The sequence below is a fragment of the Xylocopa sonorina genome, chromosome 9 (assembly GCF_050948175.1).
Source record: "Xylocopa sonorina isolate GNS202 chromosome 9, iyXylSono1_principal, whole genome shotgun sequence".
Classification (NCBI taxonomy): Eukaryota; Metazoa; Arthropoda; class Insecta; order Hymenoptera; family Apidae; genus Xylocopa; species Xylocopa sonorina.
In genome coordinates this window covers 1,198,758-1,218,580 of record NC_135201.1, presented here as the reverse complement: position 1 = coordinate 1,218,580, position 19,823 = coordinate 1,198,758, and the positions used below count along the sequence as shown (strand labels likewise).

The 19,823-nt window shown below is 34.9% G+C and overlaps 1 long non-coding RNA gene across 1 annotated transcript; it reads right to left on the bottom strand.

The window, feature by feature from the left end:
• Positions 1-561: 561 nt before the first annotated feature.
• On the bottom strand, positions 562-19,312 carry LOC143426593 (uncharacterized). Its single transcript, XR_013102171.1, has 3 exons — positions 19,292-19,312; positions 19,162-19,206; positions 562-639 (listed from the first exon to the last, which is right to left on the bottom strand). It is a non-coding gene; the product is annotated as an uncharacterized LOC143426593 (long non-coding RNA).
• Between the last annotated feature and the right edge of the window lie 511 nt (positions 19,313-19,823).

Below are 19,823 nucleotides of genomic sequence, written 5' to 3'. Positions count from 1 at the left end.
GTAAGAACATAAATATTATATAAGATAAACAACAAAAGAAGCAAAATATAATGAAAAATACAAGATATACATATATTATACACTGCTTATTTTACTTTAAAATTTAATTTTAAATTATTATATATATACCTATATATACAAATGTAACATACTTTTTACTTTAAAACATACTTTTTATTAAAATGAAAGCATATTTTATTACAATGAAAGTATATGTAATCTTATTTTTTGTTTCTTGTTTCCTTCTTTGGTTTCTAGTAAGGTGGATCGAGTAATTAAAATATAAAACAAGCAATGCTCTATTTTGCGCTGTTAATTTTTTAACTTGTTCGCATAATTTTTTTATTCTGAGGCTATCGTCTAACAATTTCTTTGTACGAGTTGTCACCAGGCTCATTTTAGGCTCCTCAGCTTCTGTAATATTCAAATCTGTCAGATTCATAAAAAGGATTTTTAAATATATGATATACAATTATGTAATTATAAATTAGCTGGCACAAAATGAACAACAAAATAATATGAAATAAAATAAAATAAAATACAGTAAAAGTATAAACTTACGGTTTCATTACTTCTATCTCAAAATTACTGGTAGCAGAATGGCAGGTTAGCAGAATTATTTTAGAGGTTTCTGCATTGCTGAAAACAATTTAGGTATAATTTATAAATTTAATAATTAAAAATACAAAATTCATTATTCCATTAATATATATTATCTACTCCCTTCTGCAACTTTTACAGCCTCTTCCACACATATATTACTACAACAAAAAATATATATATTATAGAAAATTACAAAAAAATATAAAACATAATTTTAATTATTCTATTAATATATATTACTTAGTCTCGCCTTCAACTTTTACAGCATCTTCTGCACATATTATTTTGTCTGCTAAGAAAGAAAGAGAAAGAAAAACTAAAGAGCAAGTGAGGCAGAAGTTCACATGGCACTGGGATTCGGAATTTATTGACGCGCATGCGCATTAAATTTTATGCCACACAAAATCATGCTACTTGCACTACTGTATACTGCGGTAACACTCCGTGTGAATCGCACAGCGCCAGCACCAGCGTGACACGCGTGTCATCGTTCCATTCAAAAATGTTTTCTTCTTTTTAGATTAGGCTATTCGAAAATGATAAATTCCTCCTTGCAAATAAAATTTTGTTGTGAAATCAAAAATTTAACAGAAGCTTACTTTCGTTCTATTGCACCATCAGTAGATTTTGCTAAATCTCATGAAGTTGCAAATGTTATTAATGCATGGGTTCAACAAAATACAAATAATCTTATCAAAGACATTGTTACACATGGTTTGTAAATTTCTTTTTCTTTTTGTAAAAATAGAAAGTAATTGAAAATTTTATAAGAACAATTAATGAATGTTAAAAATTAGATAAAAGAATTCATCGCTGTTCTTCATCTTAAATAGGTGATCTGAATAGCATGATAGTAATTGTACTAGTTAAAGCAGTATACTTTAAGGATCAGTGGAAAGATAAATTCGATCTCGATTTTACAGAGGATATGCCATTCCATATTGATAGTAACATCGTAAAAAATGTTTTTACGATGCATGGGCAAGGTTGTAATACGTTACAAGGTAAGTTTCAAACTTTAGGAAGGTGACGTAGTGAATTAAGTAAAGATCGTCATTTAACGATAACTAATAATTTATTTTCTTAACAAAATGAAACAAGAAGACTATGTATCGAAAGACGTGCGTACTGTATACGTTCTAGGCGTGAGCTGCCAAAAATTGCGAAAGGACTCGTTTTCCTCGCTCCGTTCCCTTATTCTCACCATCTAATTTCGATGTCAATAAGGAGGGGGGAGGGGGGTTATAGAACGTCCTTCTTAACCTTTGAAGATGAAGAGAAAGTTTGGAGTCAAAACATACATTTACTGCCTCCTGTCCCTTCGCTTCGAGTGTGGTTAAGTACATCTTTCCGCTCTGCACCACGGGGTTCAACGCGATTCCGGTGGTCGTCATAAAACAAAAATCGATAATGTATTAAATGAATTTTTACTTGATGCAATTGTTGCATTTGTTACTACTTTGTTAGTTGTGAATGATAAAGTTCAACAAATAAATTTTTCTAGGGTAATGAATTGCTCAACATCCCTCTCCAATCCCTATGCCCAGCGCCTTCCTTCACCACTAGTTAGATGCTTCAACTGCCGGCAATAAAGACATATGCACTGTGAGTGCTTTAGTTAAAATTAAAATATTTTTGTCGGATTTGCGGATTGCCGGGACAGGATATAAATTCTTGTACTCGCTGCGCCCGAATTCGTGCGGGAAACGCTTCGTGCGGAGGGACAGCCAAGAATTCTGAACCTCCTGGAATCCCGTACTCTTAACTATCTGTCAAGTATAAATAATTCCAAAGAATATGGTAAAATTTTTACTGAAAGTAAAAAACAAATAGAATTTTTGCATGAAATGTTATATCTTTTTAAACGTATAAAGGTAGTTAATAGTAATAATAAACACGTACAAAAGAAATGCTTTATCTCCTGGCAGATAAAAATTAATAATACTATTCATTTTTTGGAAGTATTAAAAAACTATAACTTCTCATATCTGCAAACACGTAGATTAAATTCAGATTGTGTGGAGAATTTCTTTGGATCTATTTGTTAACCAAGTGGTAATAGTATGCGGGCACGCGATCAGATAGTTTAGCCAAATATAAACATCACGAACCAGCGCATATCTATAAAAGGAAAAAGAATTAGAGTTTACTTCCACAACAACAGTATCGCGTAAAATTGAATATATTACAAGTATTTACATTTTGGTTTGTATTCTCGAGCATCTCTTCTCGAACATCAGTCTCGTCTGTTTATCGCGCGTTGACGGTGACCGCCTGGGCTCGATTTTCGTCGAGAACGAAATGGTACGGGACGGGGTTAATACAACACTTGTACAATTTATGCGCGCGTTTAGAAAACTTTTTAGTATGAAGTTTATGGAACATTTAGAAGTGCAAAATTGTACAAATGATTTTAACGAGATATTAAGTGATGTTCACACGTCAAATTTTACGGAGTCCACAGAATATGTGGCATCATCGACGCATCCAATTTTAAACATTTCGCCGCTTGATGATCGCACAATGGATTTGCCAGAAGCAAATGCATTGAAGTACGTGTGCGGTTATTTAAAAGAAAAATAATTAGAAATGCATTCTTGCAATTTATGTATAAAATTTGTAAGAGAAAGTAACACTGTGTTAGATGATACTAGATTATATTGTTCCTACATAGCTGATGAATACCAGGAAGGCAATATCTTTGGAAATTTGAATATGGCAAGCAATAATTTGTGTGATTACATCAAAAAATTAGAGGAAATATTTGTTCAAAATTTTGAGAACAAGTGTCTTCACAAAAATATTAATTATTTATTTAATTTGGCGCAACAGATAAACTTTGAGCCACCATGCCCAAATTTTTTAACGGTTTTTTAAATAAAATTATATTTCCGTACGCGTATATATTTATCCTTTCGCTACGAACAGCTAGCACGGTTTATGGTATGGGCGGCAATCAAGCCATTTTTGTGAAACTGCTTTAAGCTATTAATAGTTTTGAGCATGAAGTAATTAACTTTCTCCAATGGCCTATTTAGAATATATATATATATATATATATATATATATATATATATATATATATATATATATATATATATATATATATATATATATATATATATATATATGTTGCATCCTATTTTCATTACTTCCAACTCCTTTCTTGTTTTATATTTCAACTACTCGATCCACCTTAATAGAAACCAAAGAAGGAGACAAGAAACAAAAAATAAGATTACATATACTTTCATTGTACCATCTTTTCATCGATTTATATCTCAGCTACTTGATCGACCTCGATACAAACAAAAAAAAAGATAATCAATAAAAGTGTAAAAAACCGTTTTTATTAAGCTTATTAAGCTCCGTTTCAACTTCCTTTAGGCGTTTGTTAATGTAGAAGCTTTAAAAAAGAGATAAATTGATAATAAATACAATCAAACTTATCAAAAAATTGAATATTTTACATGCACACCCATGCATTCAAAGCACACCTATGTACATTTACGTACAGCGTACGTTAATACACAATATATTACAAAGACAAAACTACATAGATGTAAAAAAAGAGAATAACAGTTAAAAAGAAAATTTATAAATAAAAAATAATTTTCTATTTTTTCTGTTAATACTTTGGTATATTTTATTATGTTCCGCTAACGTATAATATGAAGGGATAGGTTATTTAACGAGTTCAGTAGAGAAAGAGCTTTATTTCGGATCAAGATCGCTTCTCAAGTTAGACTGTTGTTGGCAGTTAGTCGCTTTATTTTTGTTTTAGGTGTGAGATGTCTTACTACAATGACCATATTTGGTAATGTAGGGAGATTTCCGCTGGACCTAATACCTGCGTCGTGTGACCGAGGGTGGTTCGGCCGCAGAAGGTGGACCCTTCGGAAATCCCCGATTTATGGCATCCATATGTATCATCGAGGCCGTTCGAGAAAGTTAATTACTTCATGCTCAAAACTATTAATAGCTTAAAGCAGTTTCACAAAAATGGCTTGATTGCCGCCCATACCATAAACCGTGCTAGCTGTTCGTAGCGAAAGGATAAATATATACGCGTACGGAAATATAATTTTATTTAAAAAACCGTTAAAAAATTTGGGCATGGTGGCTCAAAGTTTATCTGTTGCGCCAAATTAAATAAATAATTAATATTTTTGTGAAGACACTTGTTCTCAAAATTTTGAACAAATATTTCCTCTAATTTTTTGATGTAATCACACAAATTATTGCTTGCCATATTCAAATTTCCAAAGATATTGCCTTCCTGGTATTCATCAGCTATGTAGGAACAATATAATCTAGTATCATCTAACACAGTGTTACTTTCTCTTACAAATTTTATACATAAATTGCAAGAATGCATTTCTAATTATTTTTCTTTTAAATAACCGCACACGTACTTCAATGCATTTGCTTCTGGCAAATCCATTGTGCGATCATCAAGCGGCGAAATGTTTAAAATTGGATGCGTCGATGATGCCACATATTCTGTGGACTCCGTAAAATTTGACGTGTGAACATCACTTAATATCTCGTTAAAATCATTTGTACAATTTTGCACTTCTAAATGTTCCATAAACTTCATACTAAAAAGTTTTCTAAACGCGCGCATAAATTGTACAAGTGTTGTATTAACCCCGTCCCGTACCATTTCGTTCTCGACGAAAATCGAGCCCAGGCGGTCACCGTCAACGCGCGATAAACAGACGAGACTGATGTTCGAGAAGAGATGCTCGAGAATACAAACCAAAATGTAAATACTTGTAATATATTCAATTTTACGCGATACTGTTGTTGTGGAAGTAAACTCTAATTCTTTTTCCTTTTATAGATATGCGCTGGTTCGTGATGTTTATATTTGGCTAAACTATCTGATCGCGTGCCCGCATACTATTACCACTTGGTTAACAAATAGATCCAAAGAAATTCTCCACACAATCTGAATTTAATCTACGTGTTTGCAGATATGAGAAGTTATAGTTTTTTAATACTTCCAAAAAATGAATAGTATTATTAATTTTTATCTGCCAGGAGATAAAGCATTTCTTTTGTACGTGTTTATTATTACTATTAACTACCTTTATACGTTTAAAAAGATATAACATTTCATGCAAAAATTCTATTTGTTTTTTACTTTCAGTAAAAATTTTACCATATTCTTTGGAATTATTTATACTTGACAGATAGTTAAGAGTACGGGATTCCAGGAGGTTCAGAATTCTTGGCTGTCCCTCCGCACGAAGCGTTTCCCGCACGAATTCGGGCGCAGCGAGTACAAGAATTTATATCCTGTCCCGGCAATCCGCAAATCCGACAAAAATATTTTAATTTTAACTAAAGCACTCACAGTGCATATGTCTTTATTGCCGGCAGTTGAAGCATCTAACTAGTGGTGAAGGAAGGCGCTGGGCATAGGGATTGGAGAGGGATGTTGAGCAATTCATTACCCTAGAAAAATTTATTTGTTGAACTTTATCATTCACAACTAACAAAGTAGTAACAAATGCAACAATTGCATCAAGTAAAAATTCATTTAATACATTATCGATTTTTGTTTTATGACGACCACCGGAATCGCGTTGAACCCCGTGGTGCAGAGCGGAAAGATGTACTTAACCACACTCGAAGCGAAGGGACAGGAGGCAGTAAATGTATGTTTTGACTCCAAACTTTCTCTTCATCTTCAAAGGTTAAGAAGGACGTTCTATAACCCCCCTCCCCCCTCCTTATTGACATCGAAATTAGATGGTGAGAATAAGGGAACGGAGCGAGGAAAACGAGTCCTTTTGCAATTTTTGGCAGCTCACGCCTAGAACGTATACAGTACGCACGTCTTTCGATACATAGTCTTCTTGTTTCATTTTGTTAAGAAAATAAATTATTAGTTATCGTTAAATGACGATCTTTACTTAATTCACTACGTCACCTTCCTAAAGTTTGAAACTTACCTTGTAACGTATTACAACCTTGCCCATGCATCGTAAAAACATTTTTTACGATGTTACTATCAATATGGAATGGCATATCCTCTGTAAAATCGAGATCGAATTTATCTTTCCACTGATCCTTAAAGTATACTGCTTTAACTAGTACAATTACTATCATGCTATTCAGATCACCTATTTAAGATGAAGAACAGCGATGAATTCTTTTATCTAATTTTTAACATTCATTAATTGTTCTTATAAAATTTTCAATTACTTTCTATTTTTACAAAAAGAAAAAGAAATTTACAAACCATGTGTAACAATGTCTTTGATAAGATTATTTGTATTTTGTTGAACCCATGCATTAATAACATTTGCAACTTCATGAGATTTAGCAAAATCTACTGATGGTGCAATAGAACGAAAGTAAGCTTCTGTTAAATTTTTGATTTCACAACAAAATTTTATTTGCAAGGAGGAATTTATCATTTTCGAATAGCCTAATCTAAAAAGAAGAAAACATTTTTGAATGGAACGATGACACGCGTGTCACGCTGGTGCTGGCGCTGTGCGATTCACACGGAGTGTTACCGCAGTATACAGTAGTGCAAGTAGCATGATTTTGTGTGGCATAAAATTTAATGCGCATGCGCGTCAATAAATTCCGAATCCCAGTGCCATGTGAACTTCTGCCTCACTTGCTCTTTAGTTTTTCTTTCTCTTTCTTTCTTAGCAGACAAAATAATATGTGCAGAAGATGCTGTAAAAGTTGAAGGCGAGACTAAGTAATATATATTAATAGAATAATTAAAATTATGTTTTATATTTTTTTGTAATTTTCTATAATATATATATTTTTTGTTGTAGTAATATATGTGTGGAAGAGGCTGTAAAAGTTGCAGAAGGGAGTAGATAATATATATTAATGGAATAATGAATTTTGTATTTTTAATTATTAAATTTATAAATTATACCTAAATTGTTTTCAGCAATGCAGAAACCTCTAAAATAATTCTGCTAACCTGCCATTCTGCTACCAGTAATTTTGAGATAGAAGTAATGAAACCGTAAGTTTATACTTTTACTGTATTTTATTTTATTTTATTTCATATTATTTTGTTGTTCATTTTGTGCCAGCTAATTTATAATTACATAATTGTATATCATATATTTAAAAATCCTTTTTATGAATCTGACAGATTTGAATATTACAGAAGCTGAGGAGCCTAAAATGAGCCTGGTGACAACTCGTACAAAGAAATTGTTAGACGATAGCCTCAGAATAAAAAAATTATGCGAACAAGTTAAAAAATTAACAGCGCAAAATAGAGCATTGCTTGTTTTATATTTTAATTACTCGATCCACCTTACTAGAAACCAAAGAAGGAAACAAGAAACAAAAAATAAGATTACATATACTTTCATTGTAATAAAATATGCTTTCATTTTAATAAAAAGTATGTTTTAAAGTAAAAAGTATGTTACATTTGTATATATAGGTATATATATAATAATTTAAAATTAAATTTTAAAGTAAAATAAGCAGTGTATAATATATGTATATCTTGTATTTTTCATTATATTTTGCTTCTTTTGTTGTTTATCTTATATAATATTTATGTTCTTACATTTTTATAGTCATAGTAACATGTGTATTTTATATTTTTCCGATTTTTGTTTTCTTTCCTTATTTTTTAGTGTATTAGAAATAATACATTTATTATTTTTATTAAATTTGGATTAACTAAATGTAAAAATAAGTGGGGCAGATAGAGAGCAAAAAATGCAAGTGAGATTGAAATCCAAATGGCTCTGCGATCTGGATTTTTATAACGCGCATGCGCACTCAATTTTTTGGAACACCGACATCAAAGTTACCGGCAGAAAGTTTCGCTACTGTATACTGTGGTATTACGCTGGTGACTAGATGCTAGCAATGCGTGCCGGCATTTTTGCTAACGAATGCGGTCACAGATGGCTACGAATCTGCTGACACTCCTCGGAAGTGTCGCTACATTGCCGATATGGTATCGCCACCATCTTACCGTGTGTTATTGTGGTTGTCGTCCATTATGTTATCGTGTATTGAGTTATAGTAGAATGGCTGATGATTTGGTTTGTTAAGTACCAATTCCATTTTTAATCTTGTAACTGGTGACTCTGGCTTTTCTGATTTCTAATTTCATTTCGCAATTATACTATATATTCACTCGAATGTAATAATTACTGTTATATCCTTCTTCTACTAACACTTTGTTGTACTTTTTTATTCTGTATTAGCCGTTTACTATTGAGGTGTATGAAAGCTTGCGATGGAGATAATCCTGTCTGCCTTGCTGATTCATAATATAATAAGGGTGGAATAATATTATTTCACATGTTTATACATTGATTTTGAATCTCCATGTGTTTAGGTAATTTTGTTTTTTGTTGTATAGTGCTTGCAGGGCATTATAGTTGCTGAGCCTTTGCGTTGGATGTATATTGCAATGCCATCAGTGAAGGCTATTGCTTTTCTGTCCCTTTGTTCGTTTAGTGAGAACATTGTTAACAAGTCACTGATGTATATATTGAATAATATCGGTGGGTTAACCGTACCTTGTTGGAGCCTGTTAGTCACCGCAAAAGTTCGTGTCGATGTGTTTCTTCCGTTTAAGATTATAAATTTTTGTTCATGCGTCATTGCCCATAACATTTTGATCAGGTGTTATGGGAACTCTTTTCTTATTAATTTGAAAGATAGACCATTCACCATTACGACTTGGAAATTACATAAACTCGTCGGTTAATTTGATAAATATACAAGAATTCGTCACATTTACAAAACTTAGTGGTGATTATATATAATAACCGGTAGTTGTACAAAATCACCGGATTAATTACATTTACCGTAACGTTTATATTTGACAGAAAGACTTTTGTTTAAGGATAGTATAACCCTTGTGACGGCCTTCCGGCGCTCGCCACTGGAGGGACAGCACCATTTACAGGGACAGTTTCCTGAAAGTACTCGATGACCTACCCATTCCCATATATATCAGGTCTGACCTGTCCCTAATATCTCAGCGTCTAAGGCAGGGCCTGCTAGGTAGCCTTACTGATGAGTCCACTAGCAGGCCCAGGACGAAACGTCCTTCCCCTCTCTTTTCGTTCCTTCTTTCCTCTTCCATTATCTATAGCACACTAAAGCAACTCGCTTCACCCTTTTTTTCTTTAATAATAGCCGTTTCTACAGAATTGAGGCATAGGAGTGGAAAAGTAACATACATTCAGTTTTTGCTCTCAATTTTAATAACAATAATGATAGTATTTTAACAATGGTGCGATGACAATTATATTCGGAGACGATGCTGAGGCTACGGTTCTTCCGCTGCGCTAGTCGGCTCAACATTCTTACTAGCTACGCGTACTTGTGCAACTTAACCGTTCTAACCACACTGTCTAAACCAGCGATGGCGAACCTTCTTGAAAAGTGGGTCAAATTTTGTTCATTGCTTTTTTTAATACTAGCCCATTACACATTACGTCAGTGGCAATACTCCTAGAAGAGGGGAAGGTGTGGTAAAAAGAGTACCAATAATTTGGAAACACTGAAAATTTGTGAACAGAATAACTGAACAATTGACACTTTTCTTTGGTTTTCAATTTTAAAATTCTTTAAAAAGATTTACATTTTCCTTTTGTTTTACAACTTTTACTTCTGCAAGTGAAAGAGTGAAAAATAAAGGTCGAAATAAAAAAAAATGATATCAATATGGTGCGATAGAAAATCTGCTAGTCAACGTCCGTTTGGAAATATTTTTCTTTGTAAATTTAATATTAGGTATTTATATCTCCATTTTTTAATATTTTTCATTGCCTATTTTCTCGTACAAGACATAAAAGTGAATGTGTAGGTCATTTAAGAAACCTTCGTGAGTCAGTGTCTGACTCGCGGGTCACAGGTTCGCTACCACTGATCTAAACTCAACTGTTCTGCACGGACTATTCTAACCGAACTGTTTTAAACGAACTAACACGAGGGCGAAAATCTCGCCCCTTAAAAACGCGTTTGGAAAGAGAAGGAAAACCTGAGTAGGAAAGGAATGGATGCGCGGACGAGAAAAGCGAACGTTTCCAGGAAAAATGCAAGGGAACGAAACTTGGTAATAAATAAACAAAAGTTAGAGATACGTCGCAGACAATTGAGCGACGCTCAGTCGTGACGTAACTTTAGAGAACAATTGCTCGATTCAAAGAATTCTCAAGGATTGACGCTAACCAGACGGATGTCGGGGTTATGATAGCGCATGGATCTAGCTGCAAAGTATTGACATGCAGCGAGCAAACCTGCGCTGGGTCGTCAGATCGTATTGTGATTTTCAGACGGAAAGTTTACGATCTCTAAAAAACATAAACAATTCCGTGACTACGGAATCGTAGTTGCTACAGAATGTTTTCGTAGATAACAGCATAACATGTCGTTTATCCTTCCATTTTAGTAATGTTATTCCAGCTTTATTTTTGCACCGCTTCATTAGAAATTCTGCTTTCTATACTAGTGTAATGTCTCTACTGAGAGAAGTCATTGTATTCAAATAGTGGGAGAGCGACTTTCCACAGAACGACTCGTATAGTTATGTGAGAAGGGGCAGTGCTCGATTGTGTGGCTAAGAATTGAAATTCATGGAACTAAATCCTTATCTATATAGTAACAATATAACAATTTCAACGAATTCAACGAAATTACAGTTAGTGAATAATTACAATGTATTTGGTGAACACGTTAACGCTGGCATGCATCATCAATGGGTCATTCGTGTCTGCTACGCGGGGCGGCATACATCACGGTGGGTCATGCTTGCATTTCACAATGTAGATGGTACAAAATCGGTATATATTATTTTATTTCAACAATTATTTAATAGTAATTACATAATAATTCAGAATCAATGTACTCTTAACATATACATATATAAATTTAACTATAAATATATAAACTTAAAATGTAATATAAACCTAACAATATAATCTTAACATGATTATTTATTTCTTTTATAAAGTTTTCTAAAATATACGAAGCAGAGTGTTGACAGGCCCGCACAACGATCACAATATGTCGTTACTTTTTTGGCTTTGCTCGCGGCATACCTTGCAATTTTCAATTGAGACAAACGTTTATAACATTCTTTGCATCTCTGTTTTGTTTTTCTCGCCTACCCTTTGCATAATTGGAGAAAATGTTTACGATATTTCGGTAGAGTTTCGTCTTCATTTTTGCTTGGCATTTCTTTGCCGAGATTACCTATATTTTTCAAAAGTTGATCAATAATTCTGTGGCGGCCTTCCGACACTCGGGAACATCGACGCATATAGTTTACCGAAAGTGCATATTTCCTTCTTCGTTTCAATATATACAATTTCTAATTTGCCCCTAACATCTGTGCGTCTAAGGCAGAGCCTGCTACGTAGCCTTATTGATGAGTCTATTAACAGGCTCAGGACGAAACGTTCATCTCTCTCTTCTTCTTCCAACTCGATTCAGCATGAACACTGGCTTTTTATCTGTCGATTTAAAAAATTTTACACTGCTATGGTTTTGAAAAGTTATATCATCGTCCCGTTGTTGTTTCTGTCTTACCTGCACCAGTGGAATTTTTTTGTTCATTTGTATATTCCCACAAATATGTGTTTTCTTTTGCAATAGTTCCTCGGCTAAAGGGACACTCGTATAAAAACTATCTGTGAACAATATTCGGCCTTCATATAATAAATCATACATCAATGCCATTATGATACCATGCGCATGTGGTTTTGCAGTTCTGGGACCAGTTTTTTCCGGCATAAATAAGAATATTATTAGTATAACCATCCAGAAGGCATAGCTTATATAACTTTATTCCATATTTATGATACTTCCTTGGAAGATATTGGCGAAAACTCAGGCATCCTCTCCATGTAACCATGATTTCGTCAATTAGAATCGTTATTACAGATTTCACAGTATTTTTAAATGTATATACAATTGCGTCAACAATATTCCATAGTTTATATAATCGATTTTCAGTTCTAGCTATAGTATTATCGGTAAAATGTACGTATTTGAGAATAGTTATAAATCAATCGCGTTTCATCGCGTTTTTTATTCATGCATTCGAATACATTGCCTCTCGGACCAGTACAAATTATCTCTGGCAACGGAGCTACACCCATGATAAGCAAGATACCAAAAACAATGTTCATTTCTTATATATTATTGTGAACAGGCTTCCAGGCCTGTTGGTGTTTCCTGCCTCTAGGTGAAGAGCTATTCTTCAGCTGTATAGCATATTCGTTTGTTTCTTCCACGATCATTTTTAGTATATGATCCGTGAAAAATAACCTATATAAAGAAAAAAAATCGTCGCAGTCCGTGCCGTTGATTAACAATTTTTCTTCTTCAGCATACTCATCTATGGCTTGATTTTCTTTTCCTACTCTTTGTTATCATCAACATTCTCTTCCTCCGAATCAGACTGGAAATCGTCATGAGCTATCGGTTCACTTTCGATACTTTCCTCGTCTGAAGAGGTTGAGAGTATTTTCTTATTTTCTTATAAATCGCCTCTTTCTTATTATTATTTCACCAGACGAATCACATATTGATGGTATCTATCATTGAAATGAGCAGAAATTTAAAAAAAGCGCTAACCGCCTTTCTAGAATAAAAGATCATTCTGGCTACCTTTAAACTTACTACAAGAACTATATTTTCGGGAAATTCACTATATAAAAACTCTTCTAAATAATCGCGATATATACTAACTGCACTCTTTTTCCACCTTAGCGGTGTTAACTCTAAACTCTGAATAATCCTGACGTCGGTATCTAAGCTCTGAATAATCATTCCCAAACCAAAAAGTGTCGACTAGAGCGTATTTGTTAGCCCAAAAGTCACCGAGTTTCCTCATTCATATGTGGGCGTGCTGAACTCTAATCGGGCCGCTGAGGAGTCAGGGGCGAACAAAGTTGATCCCACTGGGCCCATCCCGAGACCCGCGATCGGTCAAAGGAAAGGGAACTGATTTCCGGAAAGTAGCGCTACGATCCTCGCTCACTTTACTCTGCAATACCCTGGAAATCAAACTGTAGTGCAGAACCCCATCAGCTTCCACCTTCGAGGTTTACTACGTACATGGGCCTCGAGTGCCAGAGCGTCTGGTAATCGTCAGTCGGGGATTCGACCAAATCGTCGTTTGCACTCAACATAATTTACGACTAAAGCTTACACTAGGTCCTGTCGAGGAGCTCGGAATATCTCGAGAGGGCGACAATACATGCGAGGGTCGAAGGCGTTTAGGAGCGTTTGCTCTACGTTTAGGTAACTGACATAGCTACGTTTAGTTACGGTAGGTAAATCTACAGTTTACAGTCAACCCTCCTATATCCCTCTATATCTCATTTGGTTGACTTACTCGGATTATATGTAATAAGTCATATTCTGCCTTTCAATTTCTCTGCCTTGAATTTCATACCTTATCTGGTATGAAGTGTTATCTAAATTTAGAATCTAATTATTATAAATAATTGTTAACCTTTTGAATATGAGTTCTAATCATAGTATTTCTTTGCGTACATTTCGTCAAAAAAAGCATCAAAAAGATTTGCATAAATCTGGTCCTATTGAATATTTCGGGAAAGAAAGAGATTCTACTATTGAAAGCAGTACACTAATACTCTTCCATATTTGGCAGTTGAATCAGTATATTATTTATGCCATACGTAATACAACAGCGATGAAACCTAGAAATTATGGGAGCTGTTTCTTTCTTATTGTTTCGGTGGTATAATTATTCGTTTGTTTTATTATATTGTCTACTAATTCACTTATTAAGTATAAAGTAAAATCACCTATTCCAATAATTTTATATTACTCGGTAATTATGGTCTGGTTGTTTTGTGATGTACGTAAAAATTTATTGTTTCTTGAGGAACGAATGATGCCTTCAGTGACATCTTCCCACTCTTCACTTGACAATATGTTTTCATTTTCATCGCTATTACTATATGTGCGATTTTTTTCAACCGAGGAAATCAGCATCTGAAATTCCAGTTCCCTCTGCTAGCGAGTTTCAAACTGCCTACTTCTATCATTAAATTATCTACAAAATCTAGAGAACTGTTTAAGCGATCCGCCGGTTGAATACTTGATGGTTGTCTTGCTCTTCTTCCGCATATTATTTCATCAGATATGAATTTTGTACCCCCGTAGGCACTTGTGTATTTGGAGGGAGAGGAGTGTCGAGTATTAAAAATGAACCACAAGTTCCTGCGATAGATTTATTTGATGTTTCGGATTCTCTCCTCCAACTCTATATTTGTACCTCGTAACTTGTCGACTGTCGAATGATGAAAATTGAATGTCTCTGCCAATTTTTACATTTGCTTTTAAGTATTTTGTTACACCCGTGTGTTTCGGTGATTGGCCACCGTACATATTCTGGTAAGCCAATCACCTTACCTGTTTGTGGGTGCCGTCCTTCTTGTCGCTTAAGGAGGGCGACACGGACGTTGGCGGGGGAATTGTTGCTAAATATTTATTTTCAGTAATGTAGCGGGATTTCCCGAGGTTCGCTTACCTGGGGCCTAACGATCATGGCCATCTGGGCCGCTGGGCCCAGGTCCCCGGTAATCCTCGGTTTATGGCGTTATGGAGGACGTGCTATCGAGGACGTTGACTAAAATTTATTTTTCTATTACTTAAAAATATTAAAAGCTAAAACGTCTCCTCAAAGGTAGCTTATTTATCCTGCACACCATAAACCGTGCTGGCTATTTCTACAGCGAATATTTCTTTATTGTTACTGCTGCCAGCCGCTACATGTAAATCAATATGCATATGTGTATATTATACGTAAGTATAAAATTTTAAATCTGCTTTCTTTTGAAATAAGACCGCACCAAAATCCATGGAGCTTGCGCCCTCATGCAGTACAGTTTCATTTGTTGGAATTATAAATAACCAAAATTAGCGCTTCGACTAGTTCGTGTTTTAATCTTTCCATCGTCCATAGTTGTCCTTCCTCAATTACCGAGGAAGAATGCTATTCCAAAACCATATCATTTCATCCCCCATCGGTTTTTTTCAAACTTTGCATATTTATAGATCTATGTATAGATCATCAATTGCCAGTGTAATTTTTTGACAGACCTTCAGATAATAGAGGGGGAGGCGTTCAAAATATGCATTTGGTGAAGTTTTTCGGAGACTATAACTTTTTACTGAATAAAGATATCGACTTAAATTTTGTGTCAAAAAATCCCAAAAAGTCAAGCTTTTGATTTATGTGCCACCTTTTATTTTTTAAAATTTTTAAGTCAATTTTTACGTAAATTTCTAATGTCGGCGGTTGTGAAAAATTATAAAAAATTGCAATTTCCAAGAAAGTATCTTCTCCGAGATTTTTTTTCTATTGGATTTGGAGGAATCTGGGATATGAAGTGCCTTTCTATCAGTCTTGTACTTTTGTGGACGAGGAGGTAAGGAGAAATAACTATCGACTCCTATGTCACACCTTTTATTTCTCTGGTACATACGCATAGGTCATTGAACTGTGATTGACTTGTCATCTGGCGTCGAATATATTGGCCGCCGAAATTTCTGGACGCCAGCGAGACGTGAAAAAATTTGATCGGCTCGGTGTAACAGGCTGGAACAGCTTGCACGCTGTCATCCTGTATCACAATCTGGTAACGTACTATACGCGTATCTTTAAATTGGAAGGTGGCTCCAGACTGTGGATGTAAGTTGGCTATGATTCTCCGGAGCCAGATGAGTTCCGCCGACGATGCCTGTAGATCGTCTTTCCATGCCACGCGGAGACCAAGTAACACCAGTGATAGAGTATCTGTTCATGATTCTCCGCCGTGGCACATAAGTGCTGCCTTGAGTTTTCGATAAAGACGCTCTGCTATGCAGTTGTAGCACGGATGATATAAGGTAGTCAAAGATTGGCAAAACCCTACAAGTCTTCCAAGCTGTTTGGTGATTCGATACGAAACGTCAAATCGAGTAAATCATCCGAGGAGCAGAACCTTAGTGACTGTCTCAGCAGTGATGTCCACGATTGGAACAATCTCTAACCAATGCGTGTATCTGTCCGTGGCAGTAAGACAATACCTGAAACCATCCGAAACAAGCATGAGACCTATAATATCAACGTGGACATGAGTCCCTGTGCATAAATGCCCACATAAAATGTTGAGTGATGAGCTTGACCGTGGCATAGGCTCCTAAGCGACTTAATGCGTGCAGAGTATTGGTGACCTGACGACGGAAAGGTTGAGTGACGAAAGGACGCGGACACTCCTGTAAGGCGTCACAACATAAAGTGACATCAGTGCCGGGAAGTTGCACGTTCTACAATTGTAATGCCGAACCGTCCCTGACAACTCGACGGCAAAAACATTTTTGTGGTTGCTAACATGTCGACTATCGATGGAATATTGTGCTATTAAATCCAACCATTTCCGGCGGCAGCGAGATGTGTTTCCAACACGTTGTTGAAAGGTGTAGATCAACGGATTATGGTCAGTGTAGATGGTAAAGTGACGACCATCGAGCACGAAAGTGAAGCAGCGTACTGACTTGTAGATCGCGAAAAGTTCACACTCATACGGCGCCTACAGACGATCCTTATCGGAGGGCTTCTTTGAGAAAAAAGGTTGCCATTAGTCGTCCATGAACTGCCGAACCACGCCGTCAATCTGGTGATCCGACTTATGTGTGAAGAGCGCAAGCTGTGCAGATGGCTGCGGGTTAGCCAATATGCTTGCGCAAGGAAGAGCAGCTTTGGTATAGGCTAGGGTTGTCTGTAGTGTAGCTGCGTCGGCGAGAAACCGACGGTAGATATTATATTACTCCAAAAAACCGACGAAGCTGTCTGGACATTACGGGCAAGGAATAAGTGACAATGGCTTCCACTTTGTCAGCTGGCAGGCGCTTACCGACGGAAGACACCGTGTGTCTAAGGACAGTAACCTCTGCCTGTCTCAGCACACACTTCGCGGGATTCACAACGATGCCATGCTCATGAAGACGTTGAAAGAATAGACGGAGGTGCTCCAAATGCTGTTGTGGTTTATATTCCACGCAGAATATTGTCCATAAACTTTTGAAACTTTTGACTAACGTTTCACAAGTCAAATAACATATATAGAAATTTAAAGAGTACAAATGGAGTGGCGATCACCGTCTTGTCGATGTCTTTTAAAGCCATGGGAATCTCATTAAAGGTTTGTACCAAATCTATAAACAGAGTAGATTTTGTCACGACTTCTCAAACGGGCACGCGATCCCAGTACGAACGAGGATTTCAAACTCCGCCCGAGCAGCGTGCTGACGATCCGGAGCCATTCGGCGCGGATGACACGTGACAGGGGGACTAAGCATAGTGCGTATGTGGTGAACTGCTGAATGTTTGACGGGACGTGGCAAACCTACTGGACGGCTGATATTCGGAAACTCCGACCATAATGCATAATAAGGTGAGGGAGCAGCGGTAGTCGGAGTAGACACTTAGTGTAGACACACGGAGTAGATACTAGCACAGTATACAGTAGCGAAACTCTCTGTCGGCACCTTTGATGTCGGTGTACCATAAAATTGAGTGCGCATGCGCGACAGAAGCTACCTAATCGCAGTGCCACCTGGATTTCAATCTCACTTGCATTTTTTTACTCTCTATCTGCCCAACTTATTTTTACGTTTAGTTAATCAAAATTTAATAAAAATAATAAATGTATTATTTCTAATACACTGAAAAACAAGGAAAGAAAGCAAAAATCGAAAAAATATAAAATACACATGTTACTATGACTATAAAAATGTAAGAACATAAATATTATACAAGATAAACAAGAAAAAATATAATGAAAAATACAAAAAATATATTATACATTGTATATTTTATTTTAAAATTTATTTTAAAGTTATTTTATATATACTTAATACCTATGTATACAAATATATCGGTAACAAACATATATCTTTTGCCATGTTTACTTTTACATTGTGCATCTATTTGTGCTGTTAATAATCTATTAAAATCTTCCGGTAATAACTTACGACCTAATTCCCTCAAATTATTATATTCGTCTTGTCTACTTGGGCTGACTGATTTTCTTTCCCTTTCCTTCGCATGTAATCGCCGAATTTGTGTACGCAATGCATTATTTTGCGTTTTTAATCTTTTAACTTGTTCACGTAATTTTTTTATTCTGAAACTATCATCTAATGATCTCTTTGTATGAGTCGTCATCAGGCTTGTTCCTGGCTCCTCAGCAGATGTGCCTCTGTAATATTAAAATCTGTTAGATTCATTAAAAAGGATTTTTAAATATATGATATAAAATTATATAATTATAAATTAGCTAACACAAAATAAACAACAAAATAATATGAAATAAAATAAAATAAAATACAGTAAAAGTATAAACTTACGGTTTCATTACTTCTGTCTCGAAATTACTAGCAGCAGAATGGCAAGTTGGCAGAATTATTTTAGAGGTTTTTGTATTCCTGAAAACAATTTAGATATAATTTATAAATTTACTAATTAAAAATACATAAATTCATTATTCTATTAATATATATTACCTATTCTCTTCTTCAACTTTTATAGCCCCTTCTGCATATGTATTACTACAACAAAAGAGATATATATTATAAAACTATAAAATTGTATATAAAATTATAACAAAAAAATATGAAATACAATTTCACATACCTAGATAGTTCTTCTTTTTCTGTAGCTACATTTTGTTTTGCAATTACATTTGTATTATCTCTGAAAAGAATTTATTTATTAAATTAAATTGTGTCAAATAATTTAATCATTAAATGAAATTATGTCAAACTAACAATTATTATTAAACTTACTGTTGTTTAGTATCACGTCCCAATAATAGTGTTGGAACAACATCTGGATGAAGGCTAGCTCTAACTTTATTAATTCTGAATAATTTGTCCTCAAAATGTAAATGGCACAGACGAATATTGTTAAATGAATATTGTGGACCTTTAGATAATAGATCATATCTTTTACATGCATCTACCCATTTCAACCATCTGTAATATAAAATTGTATTAGTTTTATCAATAACATATTAATTTATATATTACATATATTTATATTATACTACTCAAAAGAAGCATGGCATCAAAAAATCATAATGCATATTATGAGACATCTTATACCTGTCTTGTTCCTTTGGAAATTTAAAATAATGTTGCTTCACGTTGAATTGTTTTAAGCATCC